The sequence below is a fragment of the Trichosurus vulpecula genome, chromosome 3 (assembly GCF_011100635.1).
Source record: "Trichosurus vulpecula isolate mTriVul1 chromosome 3, mTriVul1.pri, whole genome shotgun sequence".
Lineage (NCBI taxonomy): Eukaryota > Metazoa > Chordata > Mammalia > Diprotodontia > Phalangeridae > Trichosurus > Trichosurus vulpecula.
Genome location: NC_050575.1, coordinates 251,125,984 through 251,138,656, shown reverse-complemented (window position 1 = coordinate 251,138,656; position 12,673 = coordinate 251,125,984).

Genomic DNA, 12,673 nt, shown 5'->3' with positions numbered 1-12,673 from the left:
TTCCCCGAGTGAAGCTTCCATCCTGCAAGTTCAGTACAAGGTTGTCAGCGGTGAGATAGATTTGGTTCTGAGATGTGGTGATGGTTTTGGAGATGTTCGGGGTGGCTTGGATCTTCCACAGTTTGATGGAGCCAGAGTTCTTGGTCAGAGCTACCCCAGGGCTACACTGAAGCACTGGGGGTCCAGCCACCACAGGACCCTGCCTGCCCAGGGCTACACTGGTGCACAATAGTGGTTCTTGGAGCTGGAGGCTGCAGTTTCTCTGGCTATTCTGAGGCACATGAAGTTCATGTTATTTGCATTTGCCTGGTCCACCACACTGGGGCTTAGGATCCCCCGATGGTTTGCTGAGATGGGTCTTGCTGCTGGCTTGCTAAGATGCTTCCCCTCCTGGGCTACATAACCCTTTCACCTAAATGAGATGGACTTTTCTTGCCAAATCTCCAAGTTTCTTGGGCTAAAAGATTGTTTCACCCATCATTTTGCTGGTTCTGCTGTTCCACTATTTGGGGGCTCTATTTTGTGGTTGTTTGGAGGTGAATATGGGACAGTTGCAACAGTTTTCCACTATTTTTGCTCCCAGAAGTCCATTCCACAACTTTGGTTTTCAAATTAATATGATGGGTATTCTCACCCCACCCCTTGAAAAAAAAACTCCCTCTTTGTAGGAGGGCTACCTAGTAACGAACTGTATGTGTACTAGTCAAGTCACTCTCCTCCTTCCCGGAACTGGCATTTTTCTTCTTTTTTCTCAGAACCCTCAATAGCTGTATGCTTATATACCCCCATGAATGATCCCCTCTCCCTTTGCCATGGTATAACTTATTTTGACAGCTACAATAAGAAAGTATATTGACACAAAATCTCAGCCCTCTCTATGAACCCATGCCTGTTTTGTTTCTGTCTCAGTGTTTAGATTTCCCTGGGCTTACCTAGTGGGAGGATTTTCCTACCATAAGTGTGGTCAATTTGTCCACCATCTTCACTTTACAGCTGTCAGCTTCTAGACCTAGTGTCTTTCTTTCTTTCTCTTTCTTTCTTTCTTTCTTTCTTTCTTTCTTTCTTTCTTTCTTCCTTCCTTCCTTCCTTCCTTCCTTCCTTCCTTCATTCCTTCTTTCCTTCCTTCCTTCCTTCCTTCCTTCCTTCCTTCCTTCCTTCCTTTCTATCTGTCTGTGTCTGTCTCTCTTTCTGTGTGTGTGTGTGTGTGTGTGTGTGTGTGTGTGTGTGTGTGTATGTGCCTATGTGGTAGGAGTGGGGGCAGTAACAGGGCCAATCATCTCCCCTAGCAATTAGGAGAAATGTTTAGAGAACTGAAGCTAGGAGTATACCAAGGCTAGTGATTACAATCTTCATAGGGATATCGTTGTGCCTCTTTTCTTTCTCTTGGTGTAGCCTGTCTGATATTCTTGAGGGCCAGTGATTGCTCTGGCTGTATTCTTTGTTTGCTCTCCAACTTTGGTTTTCTCCTCACTTGCATTTCTTTCTAACTTTAAAACCCTTCTTTGAATAAATTAAAATGCACCCACAATGAAGATCTATTGCTTTGAGCATCACTGACCTGTATGACTCTTATGAGAAAGCATCTAAGTCTCAAAGTAGCTATAATATACTGGAGCAATAAGGGAATAATTACATAAATAATAATAGCTAGCATGTATATAAAGACTTAAGTGTTTCCAAAGTGCTTTATAAATACTATCTCAATTTATCCCCACAATGACCCTGTGGGAAAGGTGCTATTTTAATTTATTATCCCCGATTTACAGATAAAGAAACTAAGGCAGACAAATTATAAATGCTTTGCCTAGAGTCTCATAGGTAGTTAGAGACTGAGTCTGATTTTGAAATCACATCTTCCTGACTCCAGAACTAGCATTCTATCCACTATGACAGCTAGATTCTCTGAATTAAGGACCTTATATTTTGGTGAACTCACTGCTTACATAGTATGATTTTAGTGAATTTAAGAAAGACTCTCTATTTCCTTCAATCACCTATTAAGTTATGTATTCCTAAAATTTCTTTAAAGATGAAAAAAATGTAGTTCCCCATTAAGAGTGAGACTTAAAAACCAGATAACTATGGGAAAGATAGTACAATGAGCTAATTTCATACGAATGTACAAATACTAGTGTTATCATCTTTCCTGAAGGCAGGTATAGAAAGAGAGTGAGGAAAGAAGTTGATGATCCTGTGTGACTAAAATGTCATAAGAGAGGAAAGGGTTCCAGAATGAGGGCAAAAGGTTTAGAAAGAGCTAACTGAAAATGGAGAACAAACTTTATATCACAATTTTGCCAAGGATATTCAGGTTACCTTTTACTACACCTCTTATGAAGGACCATATATGGTCCCATTACCTGGCATACTTTCTGGATGACAAAGGGTTTCAGTTGGTAAGTCAATAAGCATTTATTAAATGTTTATGTGAGGAAAGAGTGAGAGGTAGTAATTTTGTGTTAGTCTCTTTATAATCTGCTCCACAAAGACCTATAAAATGTGCCAGACTGAATTCTGATGAGGAAAGCCAAGAAAAAGGCACAGTGAGTCATTTTAACAGCCCTGAGTATATTAGGAATATAGAGAGGTCTATGGACACTGGGATGTAGGCTGTCCAGGAGATCAGTTCTGTAGCTGTGTGCAGCAAGTGGGAGAAGCAGCAGTCTCTGAAAGCTGCAGCACCAGGGAGGAGCAGCCCAGTACCAAGGGTGATAAAGGGACTGAAAATGAACAAAACAAGATCCTGGGGAGCTCTGTACCAGCACTGGGAGCAAGAATGGGTGCCATCTGGCTGCTCTGTTCCTATTACCCAGTTCCAGGTCACAGTTACAGGTTGAAGAAGAGTTTTGAAATCATGATTGAGGTGTTAAGGGAACAGAGGCCCTACCTATATAAGGATCAAGGAACAAGCTCCAGGAACATATGTGGCTCTGATCCTAAGAGTAGAATAAGGACTCAGTTCGAACCTATAGCCTCACTTAGAAGCCTGCAATTAAATAAACCAGGATAGGAGATCAAAACTAAAGGGAAGCTTGCAGTTCAGTCACTTTAAATCTGTAGAACCTCCCAGGGGGCTAACTGTGACAGAGGTAAGCAGTAGTCTTTGGAAACTCAACCACACACAAGCCAACAGCTCCAAACTGGGTCAGGAATTTGCAAAGCACAGAACAAGTGTATAGACCTTGTATAGTACAATTTTGGAAGCTCTGAAAACTTATAGGCCTCCAGAATGAGCTAAAAAAGACACAAAAGACAGAAGTTCAGGCCAGACATCCCTCCCCAGAGGTGAGCATAGGCCAACACTAGTCAAAAGATAACATGTAAGCTGAAAAAAATGAGAGAAAAGAACCTGAAAACTGATGATTTCATATAAGCTCAATAAGAATTCTTAGAATAGTAAAAGAAGAGAAAAAAAGGTTTTAAAAATCAAATAAGAGAAGTATAGTACAAATTGGGAATAGAAATGAGAGCTATGAAAGAAAATTATGAAGAGAATTGGTGGAGAGGATTCTGGGAAGGTCAGGAAATTCCAAGCTCTCAAGATTTTCCCTCACAGAAGAGTTAAAATAGCACCTCAGGGTGAACAAAGTGTGGGTGGAGACAAAGAAGAATAGGGGCCCAGCCAGGATCTTCCTGGGACAATTTGAGAAGATTGGAAGAAAAATCCCAGGATGAGGTTTGGTCCCTTCCTGGAGTAAACACCTCCAGGCTAGGTTCTGGTTTAACAACAAACAGAAAGTCCTGGGGTTAGTTGGTTTGAGAGGCGGCCTCAACCCCAGCCACAGGAACTTCACACACACACACACACACACACACACACAGTCCCAGACCCAGCTGTGCTGCGAAGAGCAGTGGGGGTCAGAAGGAACCAGGATACACCAGGTGAGTGCAGAAGCAGTAAAGAAGAAAGCCCCTGCCTGTGGGCACTTGGAGGTTTGGCTTTGGTTCCAGGCTAGAGGGGAGAACTGAAGATCTGGGCCAAGAGGCACCGTTTCCCATATCCCAGGGCTAGAGGTGATTACAAAAATCAAGTTATTACCACAAAAAAATGCACAGGCAAAGGAGAAAGAATCTAACCATAGAAAGTTATTACAGGAATCAGGAATAGAGATAACTAGGGTTCATCTTCAGAGGAGGATATTGAAGTAAAGAAACCCCCAAAGAGTAACATCAAATGGTCACTTGCCCAAAAAGAATTTATAGAAGATCTTAAAAAAGAATTTAAAAATAAAATGGCAGAGATGGAGGAAAAATAAAAAAAAATAAGAATAATCCAAGAAAAACAAGAAGGCATGGAAGTCAACCAATTAGAATAGGAAATACAGAATCTTACAGGGAAAATGACACCTTGAAAATTAGAATTAAGCAAAGTGAAGCCAGCAAAATTGTGAGATCAAGAAATAATTAAACAAAATATGAATAATGAAAAATAGAAGAGAAAGTGAGACATAAGAAAAACAACAGATTTGGAGAATAAAGAAAAATAATAGGACTAACTGAAAGTTACAATGAAAAAAAAAACTTGATACAATAATATGAGAAATAATTAAAGAAAATTGTCCTGAAGCATTAGAACAAGGCAGAGAAGTAGAAATAGAAAAATAAAATCCATTGATCACCACTTAAGAGAGATCCTATGAGGAAAACTCATAGAGATATCATAGTCAAGTTCCAAAACCCCCGACTCAAGGATAAAATATTAAAAGCATCAAGATTAAAACAATTTAAATATGGTGGTACTGCAATTAGAATTGCACAAGACCAAGCAGCATAGACATTAATGGACCGCAAGTCTTGGAACACAATATCATACCCTGCTAAGTTAAGTATTATCATGAATGAAAAAGACTGTTTATAAGGGATTCATAAGGACACACTGTTTACCTTTTATATGAATAAATTGTAAAATGTATGTCTAAGGTTCTTATTAATTATTGTCAAGCTCATAAGAAAGATTGGGGTAAACCTAAGATCTGAATTTAAAAATAAAACTATTTAGGAACAGCTAAAAGAGTTATTATTTTATACAAATGAGGTGCAAGAGGAAGAATGGATACAGAGGAAATAGATGGGATAGGAGGGCTGGTAGTGCTGGTAATCTGCTTTCATTGAGAACAGGTTTAAGAGGGAACAATACATATATATTTAGAAGAGTATAAAAGTCTTCTAAATTTAGAAGAAATAAAATGGTAGGGGCATATGGAGGGGGGAGAGGACAAGGGAGGGATTTTTAGAGGGGAGAATGAGGGATTAGGTAAAAGGGGGGTACAGAAGGGTGTTTAGATTTATGGAAATGGGAGGATAGGGGAGAGATCCTTGGAGTGTGGAAGGCAAGTAATAGGAGGGCAGGGTAGTGGGTAGAAGTAGAGTAAAGGAGTCAGGAGGGATAGGAATCAAGAGATATACACAAACATAAAAACAAAAATCAGGAGTAGAGTATGTTTGGGGAAGTATATGTATATATATACATATGTACGTATATGTGTATGTATATATCTATAGCTATAGAGAAACATATCTAAACTTTATTGTAGCCTTCTGGGGGCATGGGAGGAGGGGCAAAAAAAGAACAAAGTAAAAGTGCACAGCACAGAACAAAATAAAACTCATAAGGAAGTAAAGAATAGATGGACAATTCTCAATATAATGTGTATTTATCATACAGGCTTTCTTGAAATGAAAATTTATTGCTACACATTTTGAATCCTCTCTTACATTCTGCTATGCACACGACATGCCTTTTTTTCTTCCTTACTTTGTATTTACATTTCCAAGTTTACAATATGTTTTGTTTCTTTTCTCTATTTTGTATTTGTGTTCTGGGTCTTGAGTCTAAAATAAATTTTTTTAAAAAGAGAGAATCGGCAACTTGGTAAAAGAGGCACAAAAATACCAAAAAAAATTCTTAAAATTACAATTGGAAGTTAATGATTAATTGTAAAGTGGAAGTTAACGACTTCTTAAGATAGTCAGAAACACTAAGAAAAAGTTAAAAAGTGAAAAAAATAAAAGGAAGTGTAAAATGCCCCACAGGAAAAATAACTGATTTGAAAAATAGATGACAGAGAAATCATGTAAAGATCATTGTACTAGCCAGAGAATCCTGAACAAAAAGAGTCTAGACATTTTTTTTTAAATTTTATTAAGGATTCTCTTTTTTATTATTTTTTCAATATTCAGTGTTATAAAATTTTGAGTTCCAATTTTTTTGTCCTCCCCTCCTTTTCTTTCTCATTCCCCAAGACAGCAAGTAATTTGATACAGGTTATATATGTACAATCATATTAAACACATTTCCACATTGGTCATGTTGTGAAAGAAAAATCAGAACAAAAGGGAAAAACAAGGGAAAGAAAATAATTAAGAAAAAAACTTAAAAGGTGAAATTAGTATACTCCAACATGCATTCAGACTCCATACCTCTTTCTCTAGATGTGGATAGCATTTTCCATGATGCATCTTTTGGAATTGTCTTTGTATACAATTTATAATTGTATTGCTGAGAAGAGCCAAGTCTGTCAAAGTTGGTCGCTGCACGATGTTGCTTTTATTGTGTACAGTGTTTGCCTGGTCCTGCTCACTTCACTCAGCATCAGTTCCTGTAAGTACTTCCAGGTTTTTTTCTGAAATCTACCTGATCATCATTTCTTATAGCACAGTAGTACTCCATTAATTCATACAACTTTCCAGCTATTCCCCAATTGATGGGTATCCCCCTGATTTCCAGTTCTTTGCCACCACAAAAAGAGCTGCCATACATACTTTTGTACTGGCGGGTCCTTTTCCCTTTTTTACGATTTTTGGGGATATAGACTGAGTAGTGATATTGCTGGTGGTATGTATACTTTATAGCCTTTTTGGCATATAGACTTCATGTTCTAAGAAACTATAAAGGAAAACTGCCCAAATATCTTAGAACCAGAGGGCAAAGGAGAAATTGAAAGTATCTACCTGTCAGGTCCTGAAAGAAATCCCAAAATGAAAAATTCAAAGAATATAATAGACAAATCTAGAACTCCCATGTCAAGAAGAAAAATCAGTCAGCTAAGGAAAAAAAAGAATATAAATGTAAGACAGATTCTTGAGTAGGAAAAAAAAAAGGATAAAAAAGAAAAGCATAAGTATAAAGGAAAAGGATGGAGACAAAGTTAGCACTCAATTATGAATATGAATGAGATAAACTTAGCCATAAAATAGAATATGATAGCAAAATGAATTAGAAACAAGAATTCAACAATATGTTGTTTTCAATAAACACTCTTGAAACAGAAATATACACACAGAGTTAACAGCAAGGGCCAGAACAGAATCTATCACGTCTCAGATGAAATTAGAAAAAAAAAGACAGGGGTAGCAATCATAATCTCAGAAAAAGATAAAAAATACAGACAAAATTAAAGGAGATAATCAGGGAAAATACATTTTATTAAAAAGATACCAGAGACAATCAATATTAATACTGAATACCTATTTACCAAATGGCATAACATCTGAATTCTTGAAGGAAAAGGTAAAAGATTTGGGGGATCTTAATTTACCCCTCTCAGACCTAGATAAAGACAACCATAAAATAAAAAAGAAAGAAGGTAAAGAGATGAATAAAATTTTAGAAGTTAGATGTAATGGGCATCTGGAAAATATTGGATGTGAATAGAAGGTAATATATCTGTGCATGGTACCCTAACAAAAATTAACCGTGTATTAGAGTAGAAACACCTCACAAAAATATTGAAAAACAGGTATATCAAATGCACATTTTTCTAATAATGTTGCAATAAATTAAATTCAATAAAGGGCCTTTGATACATATATTAAAAATTAATAGGAATGTATATAACCTAATCCAAAGAATAAGTGGGTTAAAGAACAAATCATAGAAAATATTAATAATTTCATTATAGGTAATGAAAATAATGTAACAACATGCCAATAGAAAGAAAAAAGTAGACATTAAGACTATATCAGTTTTACTATATTATATTGGAAGCAAAGCAGGACTTGGGAAAATTTCTATCTCTAAAGATTAACATCAATAAAAGAGAGAAAGTGTAGCTAAATTAATTGGGCATACAACTAAAAAAAACCCTTAAAAAACAGCAAATTAACCCCCTGAACACCAAAATGGAAGCCTTCAAAATCAAAGGACATATTACTAAAGTTGAAGGTTAAAAAATAGATTTCATAAATGCAGCTGACAATTTTTTTTGAGTGAGGAGAGATATAAAATGCTTAAACCATTGAGTAATTTTATTTTTTTTAAAAAAGAAAGGACAAAAGATCATCAGTATAAAGAATAAAAAGTAAATTCCAAACCAAGAAAAATAAATTTAAAAATATTAGGAATATATTGCCCAACTATATGACAATAAAACTGATGATATAAATGAAATGGATGAGTATTTACAAAGAATATAATATGCTGAAATAAACAGAACACAAATAGAATATATGTATAACTCTGTCTTAAAAAGAAAAACTGAGCAAGCCCCAAATGTGATCACCAAGGGAAAAAACACACAAACAAGACCATATGGATTTACAAGTGAATGCTGCCAAATATTTAATGAATATTTAATCCCAACACTACATAAACTGTTTGAAAAAATGAGTAAAGAGTTCTGTCAAATTCCTTCTATGAAACAAATGTGATATTGATTCCTAAGCCAGGGAAAGCCAAAAGAGATAAATCTATAGGTAAATTTATGTAATTAATATGAATGAAGAAGAAAAAAAATATTAGCAATGAAATTCCCACAACATAACTCAAAAATCATATACTCTGACCAGGCTGGGTTTATAACAGGAATGCAAGGTTGGTACAATATTAAGAAAACACTAAGAATAATTAACAATAACAACAATTATGCAATTATTTCAATAGATTCAGAAAAAGCTTTTGCAAATTACAACATGCATTCCTTTTTTTAAAGCACTCTTGAAAGCATAGGACTAAATGGGGCTTTTTGTTAAAAGATTATTATTATATATTGAAAGCTAAAGGCAAGTATAGCTGTAATCAGAATAAACTAGAAACATTTCCAAAAGATCAGGGTGAAGCAAGGATATTCATTATCATTATTTTTATTCAGTGTTAGCCTAGAAATGAGAGGTATAGCAATAAGACAAAAGAAAATAAATTCAAAAACTAACTATAAGCAATGAAGAAAGAAAATTATAATTTTTGCAGTTGATGTCATGATTTACTTAGGGAACCATAGAGAGTTAACTAAAAAACTAGTTGAAATGACAACTTCAGCAATGTTGTAGGGAATAAAATAAACCCACACAAATCATTTTTTTCTATGCGTTGCCAACAAAACCTAGCAGGTCATCCTGTAACCTTCTCCCCTGGTAGGGCCCTCCTGGAAACAATCCCTCAGGAATCCTAACTCTGTGTTCAGCACTCTCTTCTGCAGCTCTGTCAGTGCTGGTTCTCTCAATGTCTGCTCTTCAGTGCCCTCTTGATGTCTGCTGCCTCAGTGTCTTCCTCTCTGTTCTGCTGCTCTTAGTGCTGCTCTCAGTTCTGCTCCCCTTCTATTGTGCTCCTCTTCAATTCTGTTCTCCTCCTCTTCAATGGCTAGAACTCAGGTCTCTGATTGACTGAATTCATGATTGACTAGAACTCAGTGCATATACCATTGGCTCTGGTCTTAGCAACTCCTCTTAGAGTCCTAAAGGCTTCATGCCCATATCTGCTTAGCACCTAGTAAGTAGGGGCTTTAGGCCTGCTTACAAAGATATAATCAAGCTTTCCCACCTAAGGCCACCTGAGCCCTATTGAATGGGTAGGGATGGTCTTTGATCACATTAATACTGAAGATGGTAGGAGGAATTCCATTTACAATAACTACAGACAGTATTGGGATTTTACTCTCCAAGATATACATAGGAACTATATGAACACAATAATAAAACATTTTACACAAAGATAGAATTAATAATTAGAGAAATATAAGTTGTTCATATATAGCTGAAGGCAATATAATAAAGATGACACTTCCTTATTTAGTGTGATACCCATTAAAGTACCAAAGAATTACTTTATGGAGCTCAAAATTAATAACAAAAATTCACCTGATAGAAAAAAGATTAGACTATGAAGGCAATCCATTTTCAATGGGAAAAAAAAACAGGATCTAACATCACCAGATCTTAAACTCTACTACAAAGCTATAATCATCAAAAATAATTTGCTATTGTACAAGAAATAGAGTGGATGATAAATGAAAAAGATTAGGTACACAATATACATAGGGAAATGAATACAGTAACCTACACTTTGATAAACCCAAAGATCCCAGCTATTTGATCAAGGACTCACTATTTGACAACAAATGCTGGGAAAACTGGAAATTAGTTTGGCAGAAACTGAGCATAGAGAAACGTCTCATGCCGTAAAAAGATCAGTTCAAAATGGGCACATGATTTAGACATGTAGTGTTATATCATAAACAAATTAATGGAACATTGAAGAAATTTCCAATCAGATTTGTGGACAGGAGATTTCTTGAACAATAAAGAGAGAGCAAGTTTCTTGGGAGATGAGGTGGATAATATTGATTACATTAAATTAAAATGTTTTCCCCCCAAATAGAATCAATACACTTAAAATTAGAAGAAAAGCTGGAAACTGGGGAAAAGTTTTAATAAGTTTTTCTGATAAAGGCCTGATTTCTCAATTATATAAGTAATGTACCCAAATTTATAAGAATAGAAGCTATTCTCTAATTGGTAAATGGCCAAGGCATATGAACAGGCAGTTTTGGGGGGAAGAAACCAAAGCTTTCAATAGTCAATGAAAATTGCTCTAAATTACCAACAATTAAAGCAATGAAACTTAAAACAACTCTGAAGTACTACCTTAGACTCATCATATTGGTTAACATGAAAGAAAAGGAAAATGCTAGAGGGGATAGGACGGAACTGTGAACTACTTCAATCATTCTGGAAAGAAATGGACCCAGACATACAAACATATTTATAGCACCACTTTTTGTGGTGGCAAGAAGTGGAAATAGAGGGGATGCCCATCAATTGGGAAATAGCTAAACAAATTATCGTATATGAATTATCAGATACTATTGTGCTATGGAAAATGATGAAGGGGTTTCAGAAAAAAACAAAACTAAGACATATGTGTGTGTGTGTGTATGTGTGTGTGTGTGTGTGTGTGTGTATTGATGCAAAGTTAAATTTGCAGAACCAGGAGAACCACTATTACTATTACCCAGTGATATCAATATTATAAAGATAATTAACTGTGAAAGACAAAGTAACTCTAATCAACACAGTGACACACTACAGTTCCAAAGAACTCATGATGAAAAAAATGCTATCCACCTTCAGAGAGAGAACTGATGGACTCAAAGTATAGATTGAAGCATATATATTTTCTCTTCCATTCTCTTGTCCTTCCCCACCCCACCTCCTGAATATGGCTAATTAAGAATTTGTTTTGCATGACTTCATATTTATAAATGGATTTTGTATTTCTTGCGCTTTCAGTAGGTGGGGGTAGGGACAGAGACAAAGAGACCATCTGGAACTGAAAATAAAGTAAAATTGAATTTATAAAAGGAAAAAGTAGTTACTATACCAACAGAAGCATCTTCCCTCAAAGACCTTAAATCCTAATGGGGAAGATAGCACATAAAAGTCAGTTGAAAAGGGGAGGGGAATTTAACAGAGAGAATTTAGAGAAAGGTTAGAATGTAGCCTAAAGAAGAATGAGACATGGCTGGCCCAGATGTCATTTTTAAATGGAAGTTCTAGGAGGAGCCCTCAAATCAGAGAGAAGGCTACAGGGGCAGAGGTACATCCAATCTGTAATTTCCAGGGTTGGAATGAACATCCAGGATTAAGAGGTTTCTAGAGCATGGTAGAGATCTGCCTTATAATACTTAGAAGAATGAGACATGGTTTCATACACAGAAGATTAGATACATGTTTCTTAGGCTATATATGCAGGATATCTGAGGATTACTTATGTCCCTCCTTTGATAGCTCCAGAGACAAGAGAGACATAATTTCTCTATCTATCCATACTACCATACCACAGCCACCAAAAATAAATGACACCAAGAACATATACAGGCAACTTGAACTCTTCAGTAACCTACCCAGGTAATCAGAAGTTATGGACACAGAGAAAAAGACAGAGGTATACAAGAAGGAAACCCAGGCCATTGAAAGAAAGCTACATTCGACTTCCTGAAAACTTACTTGGCATTCACTTTGGCACTCCTTTGTATTATAAATCTCACAAAAGATACAAGATATTGAAAATTGTACACCAGCAGTTCTTCTTCCCTGGCCCAAATGCAGGGGAAGCTCCTGAAGTTGATGTTTTCTGTTGGCCTCCAGCTATGTTGCTCATCTCTACCTTTATTACTAAAAGTAAAGTTACAACTGTGGTATCTCAATTATGTACAAAGATTCCTCTCAGGCATGGTTAAACAACATAAAAAATGACAACTAATTCCACTTGTAGATTTATAGAATTTTTAATTAGAATCTTAAGAGATCACTTGGTTTAACAGATCTTGTTGAAAAAGCTAGGTCTACAAACCAAGTTTGAGTACTCTCATTTTAATGTTATTTCTAAGATATCAATTTCCTCTCAGTTATGTCTTTTGCATAAATGTATAATTCCTTACTAAACCACAAATCATGA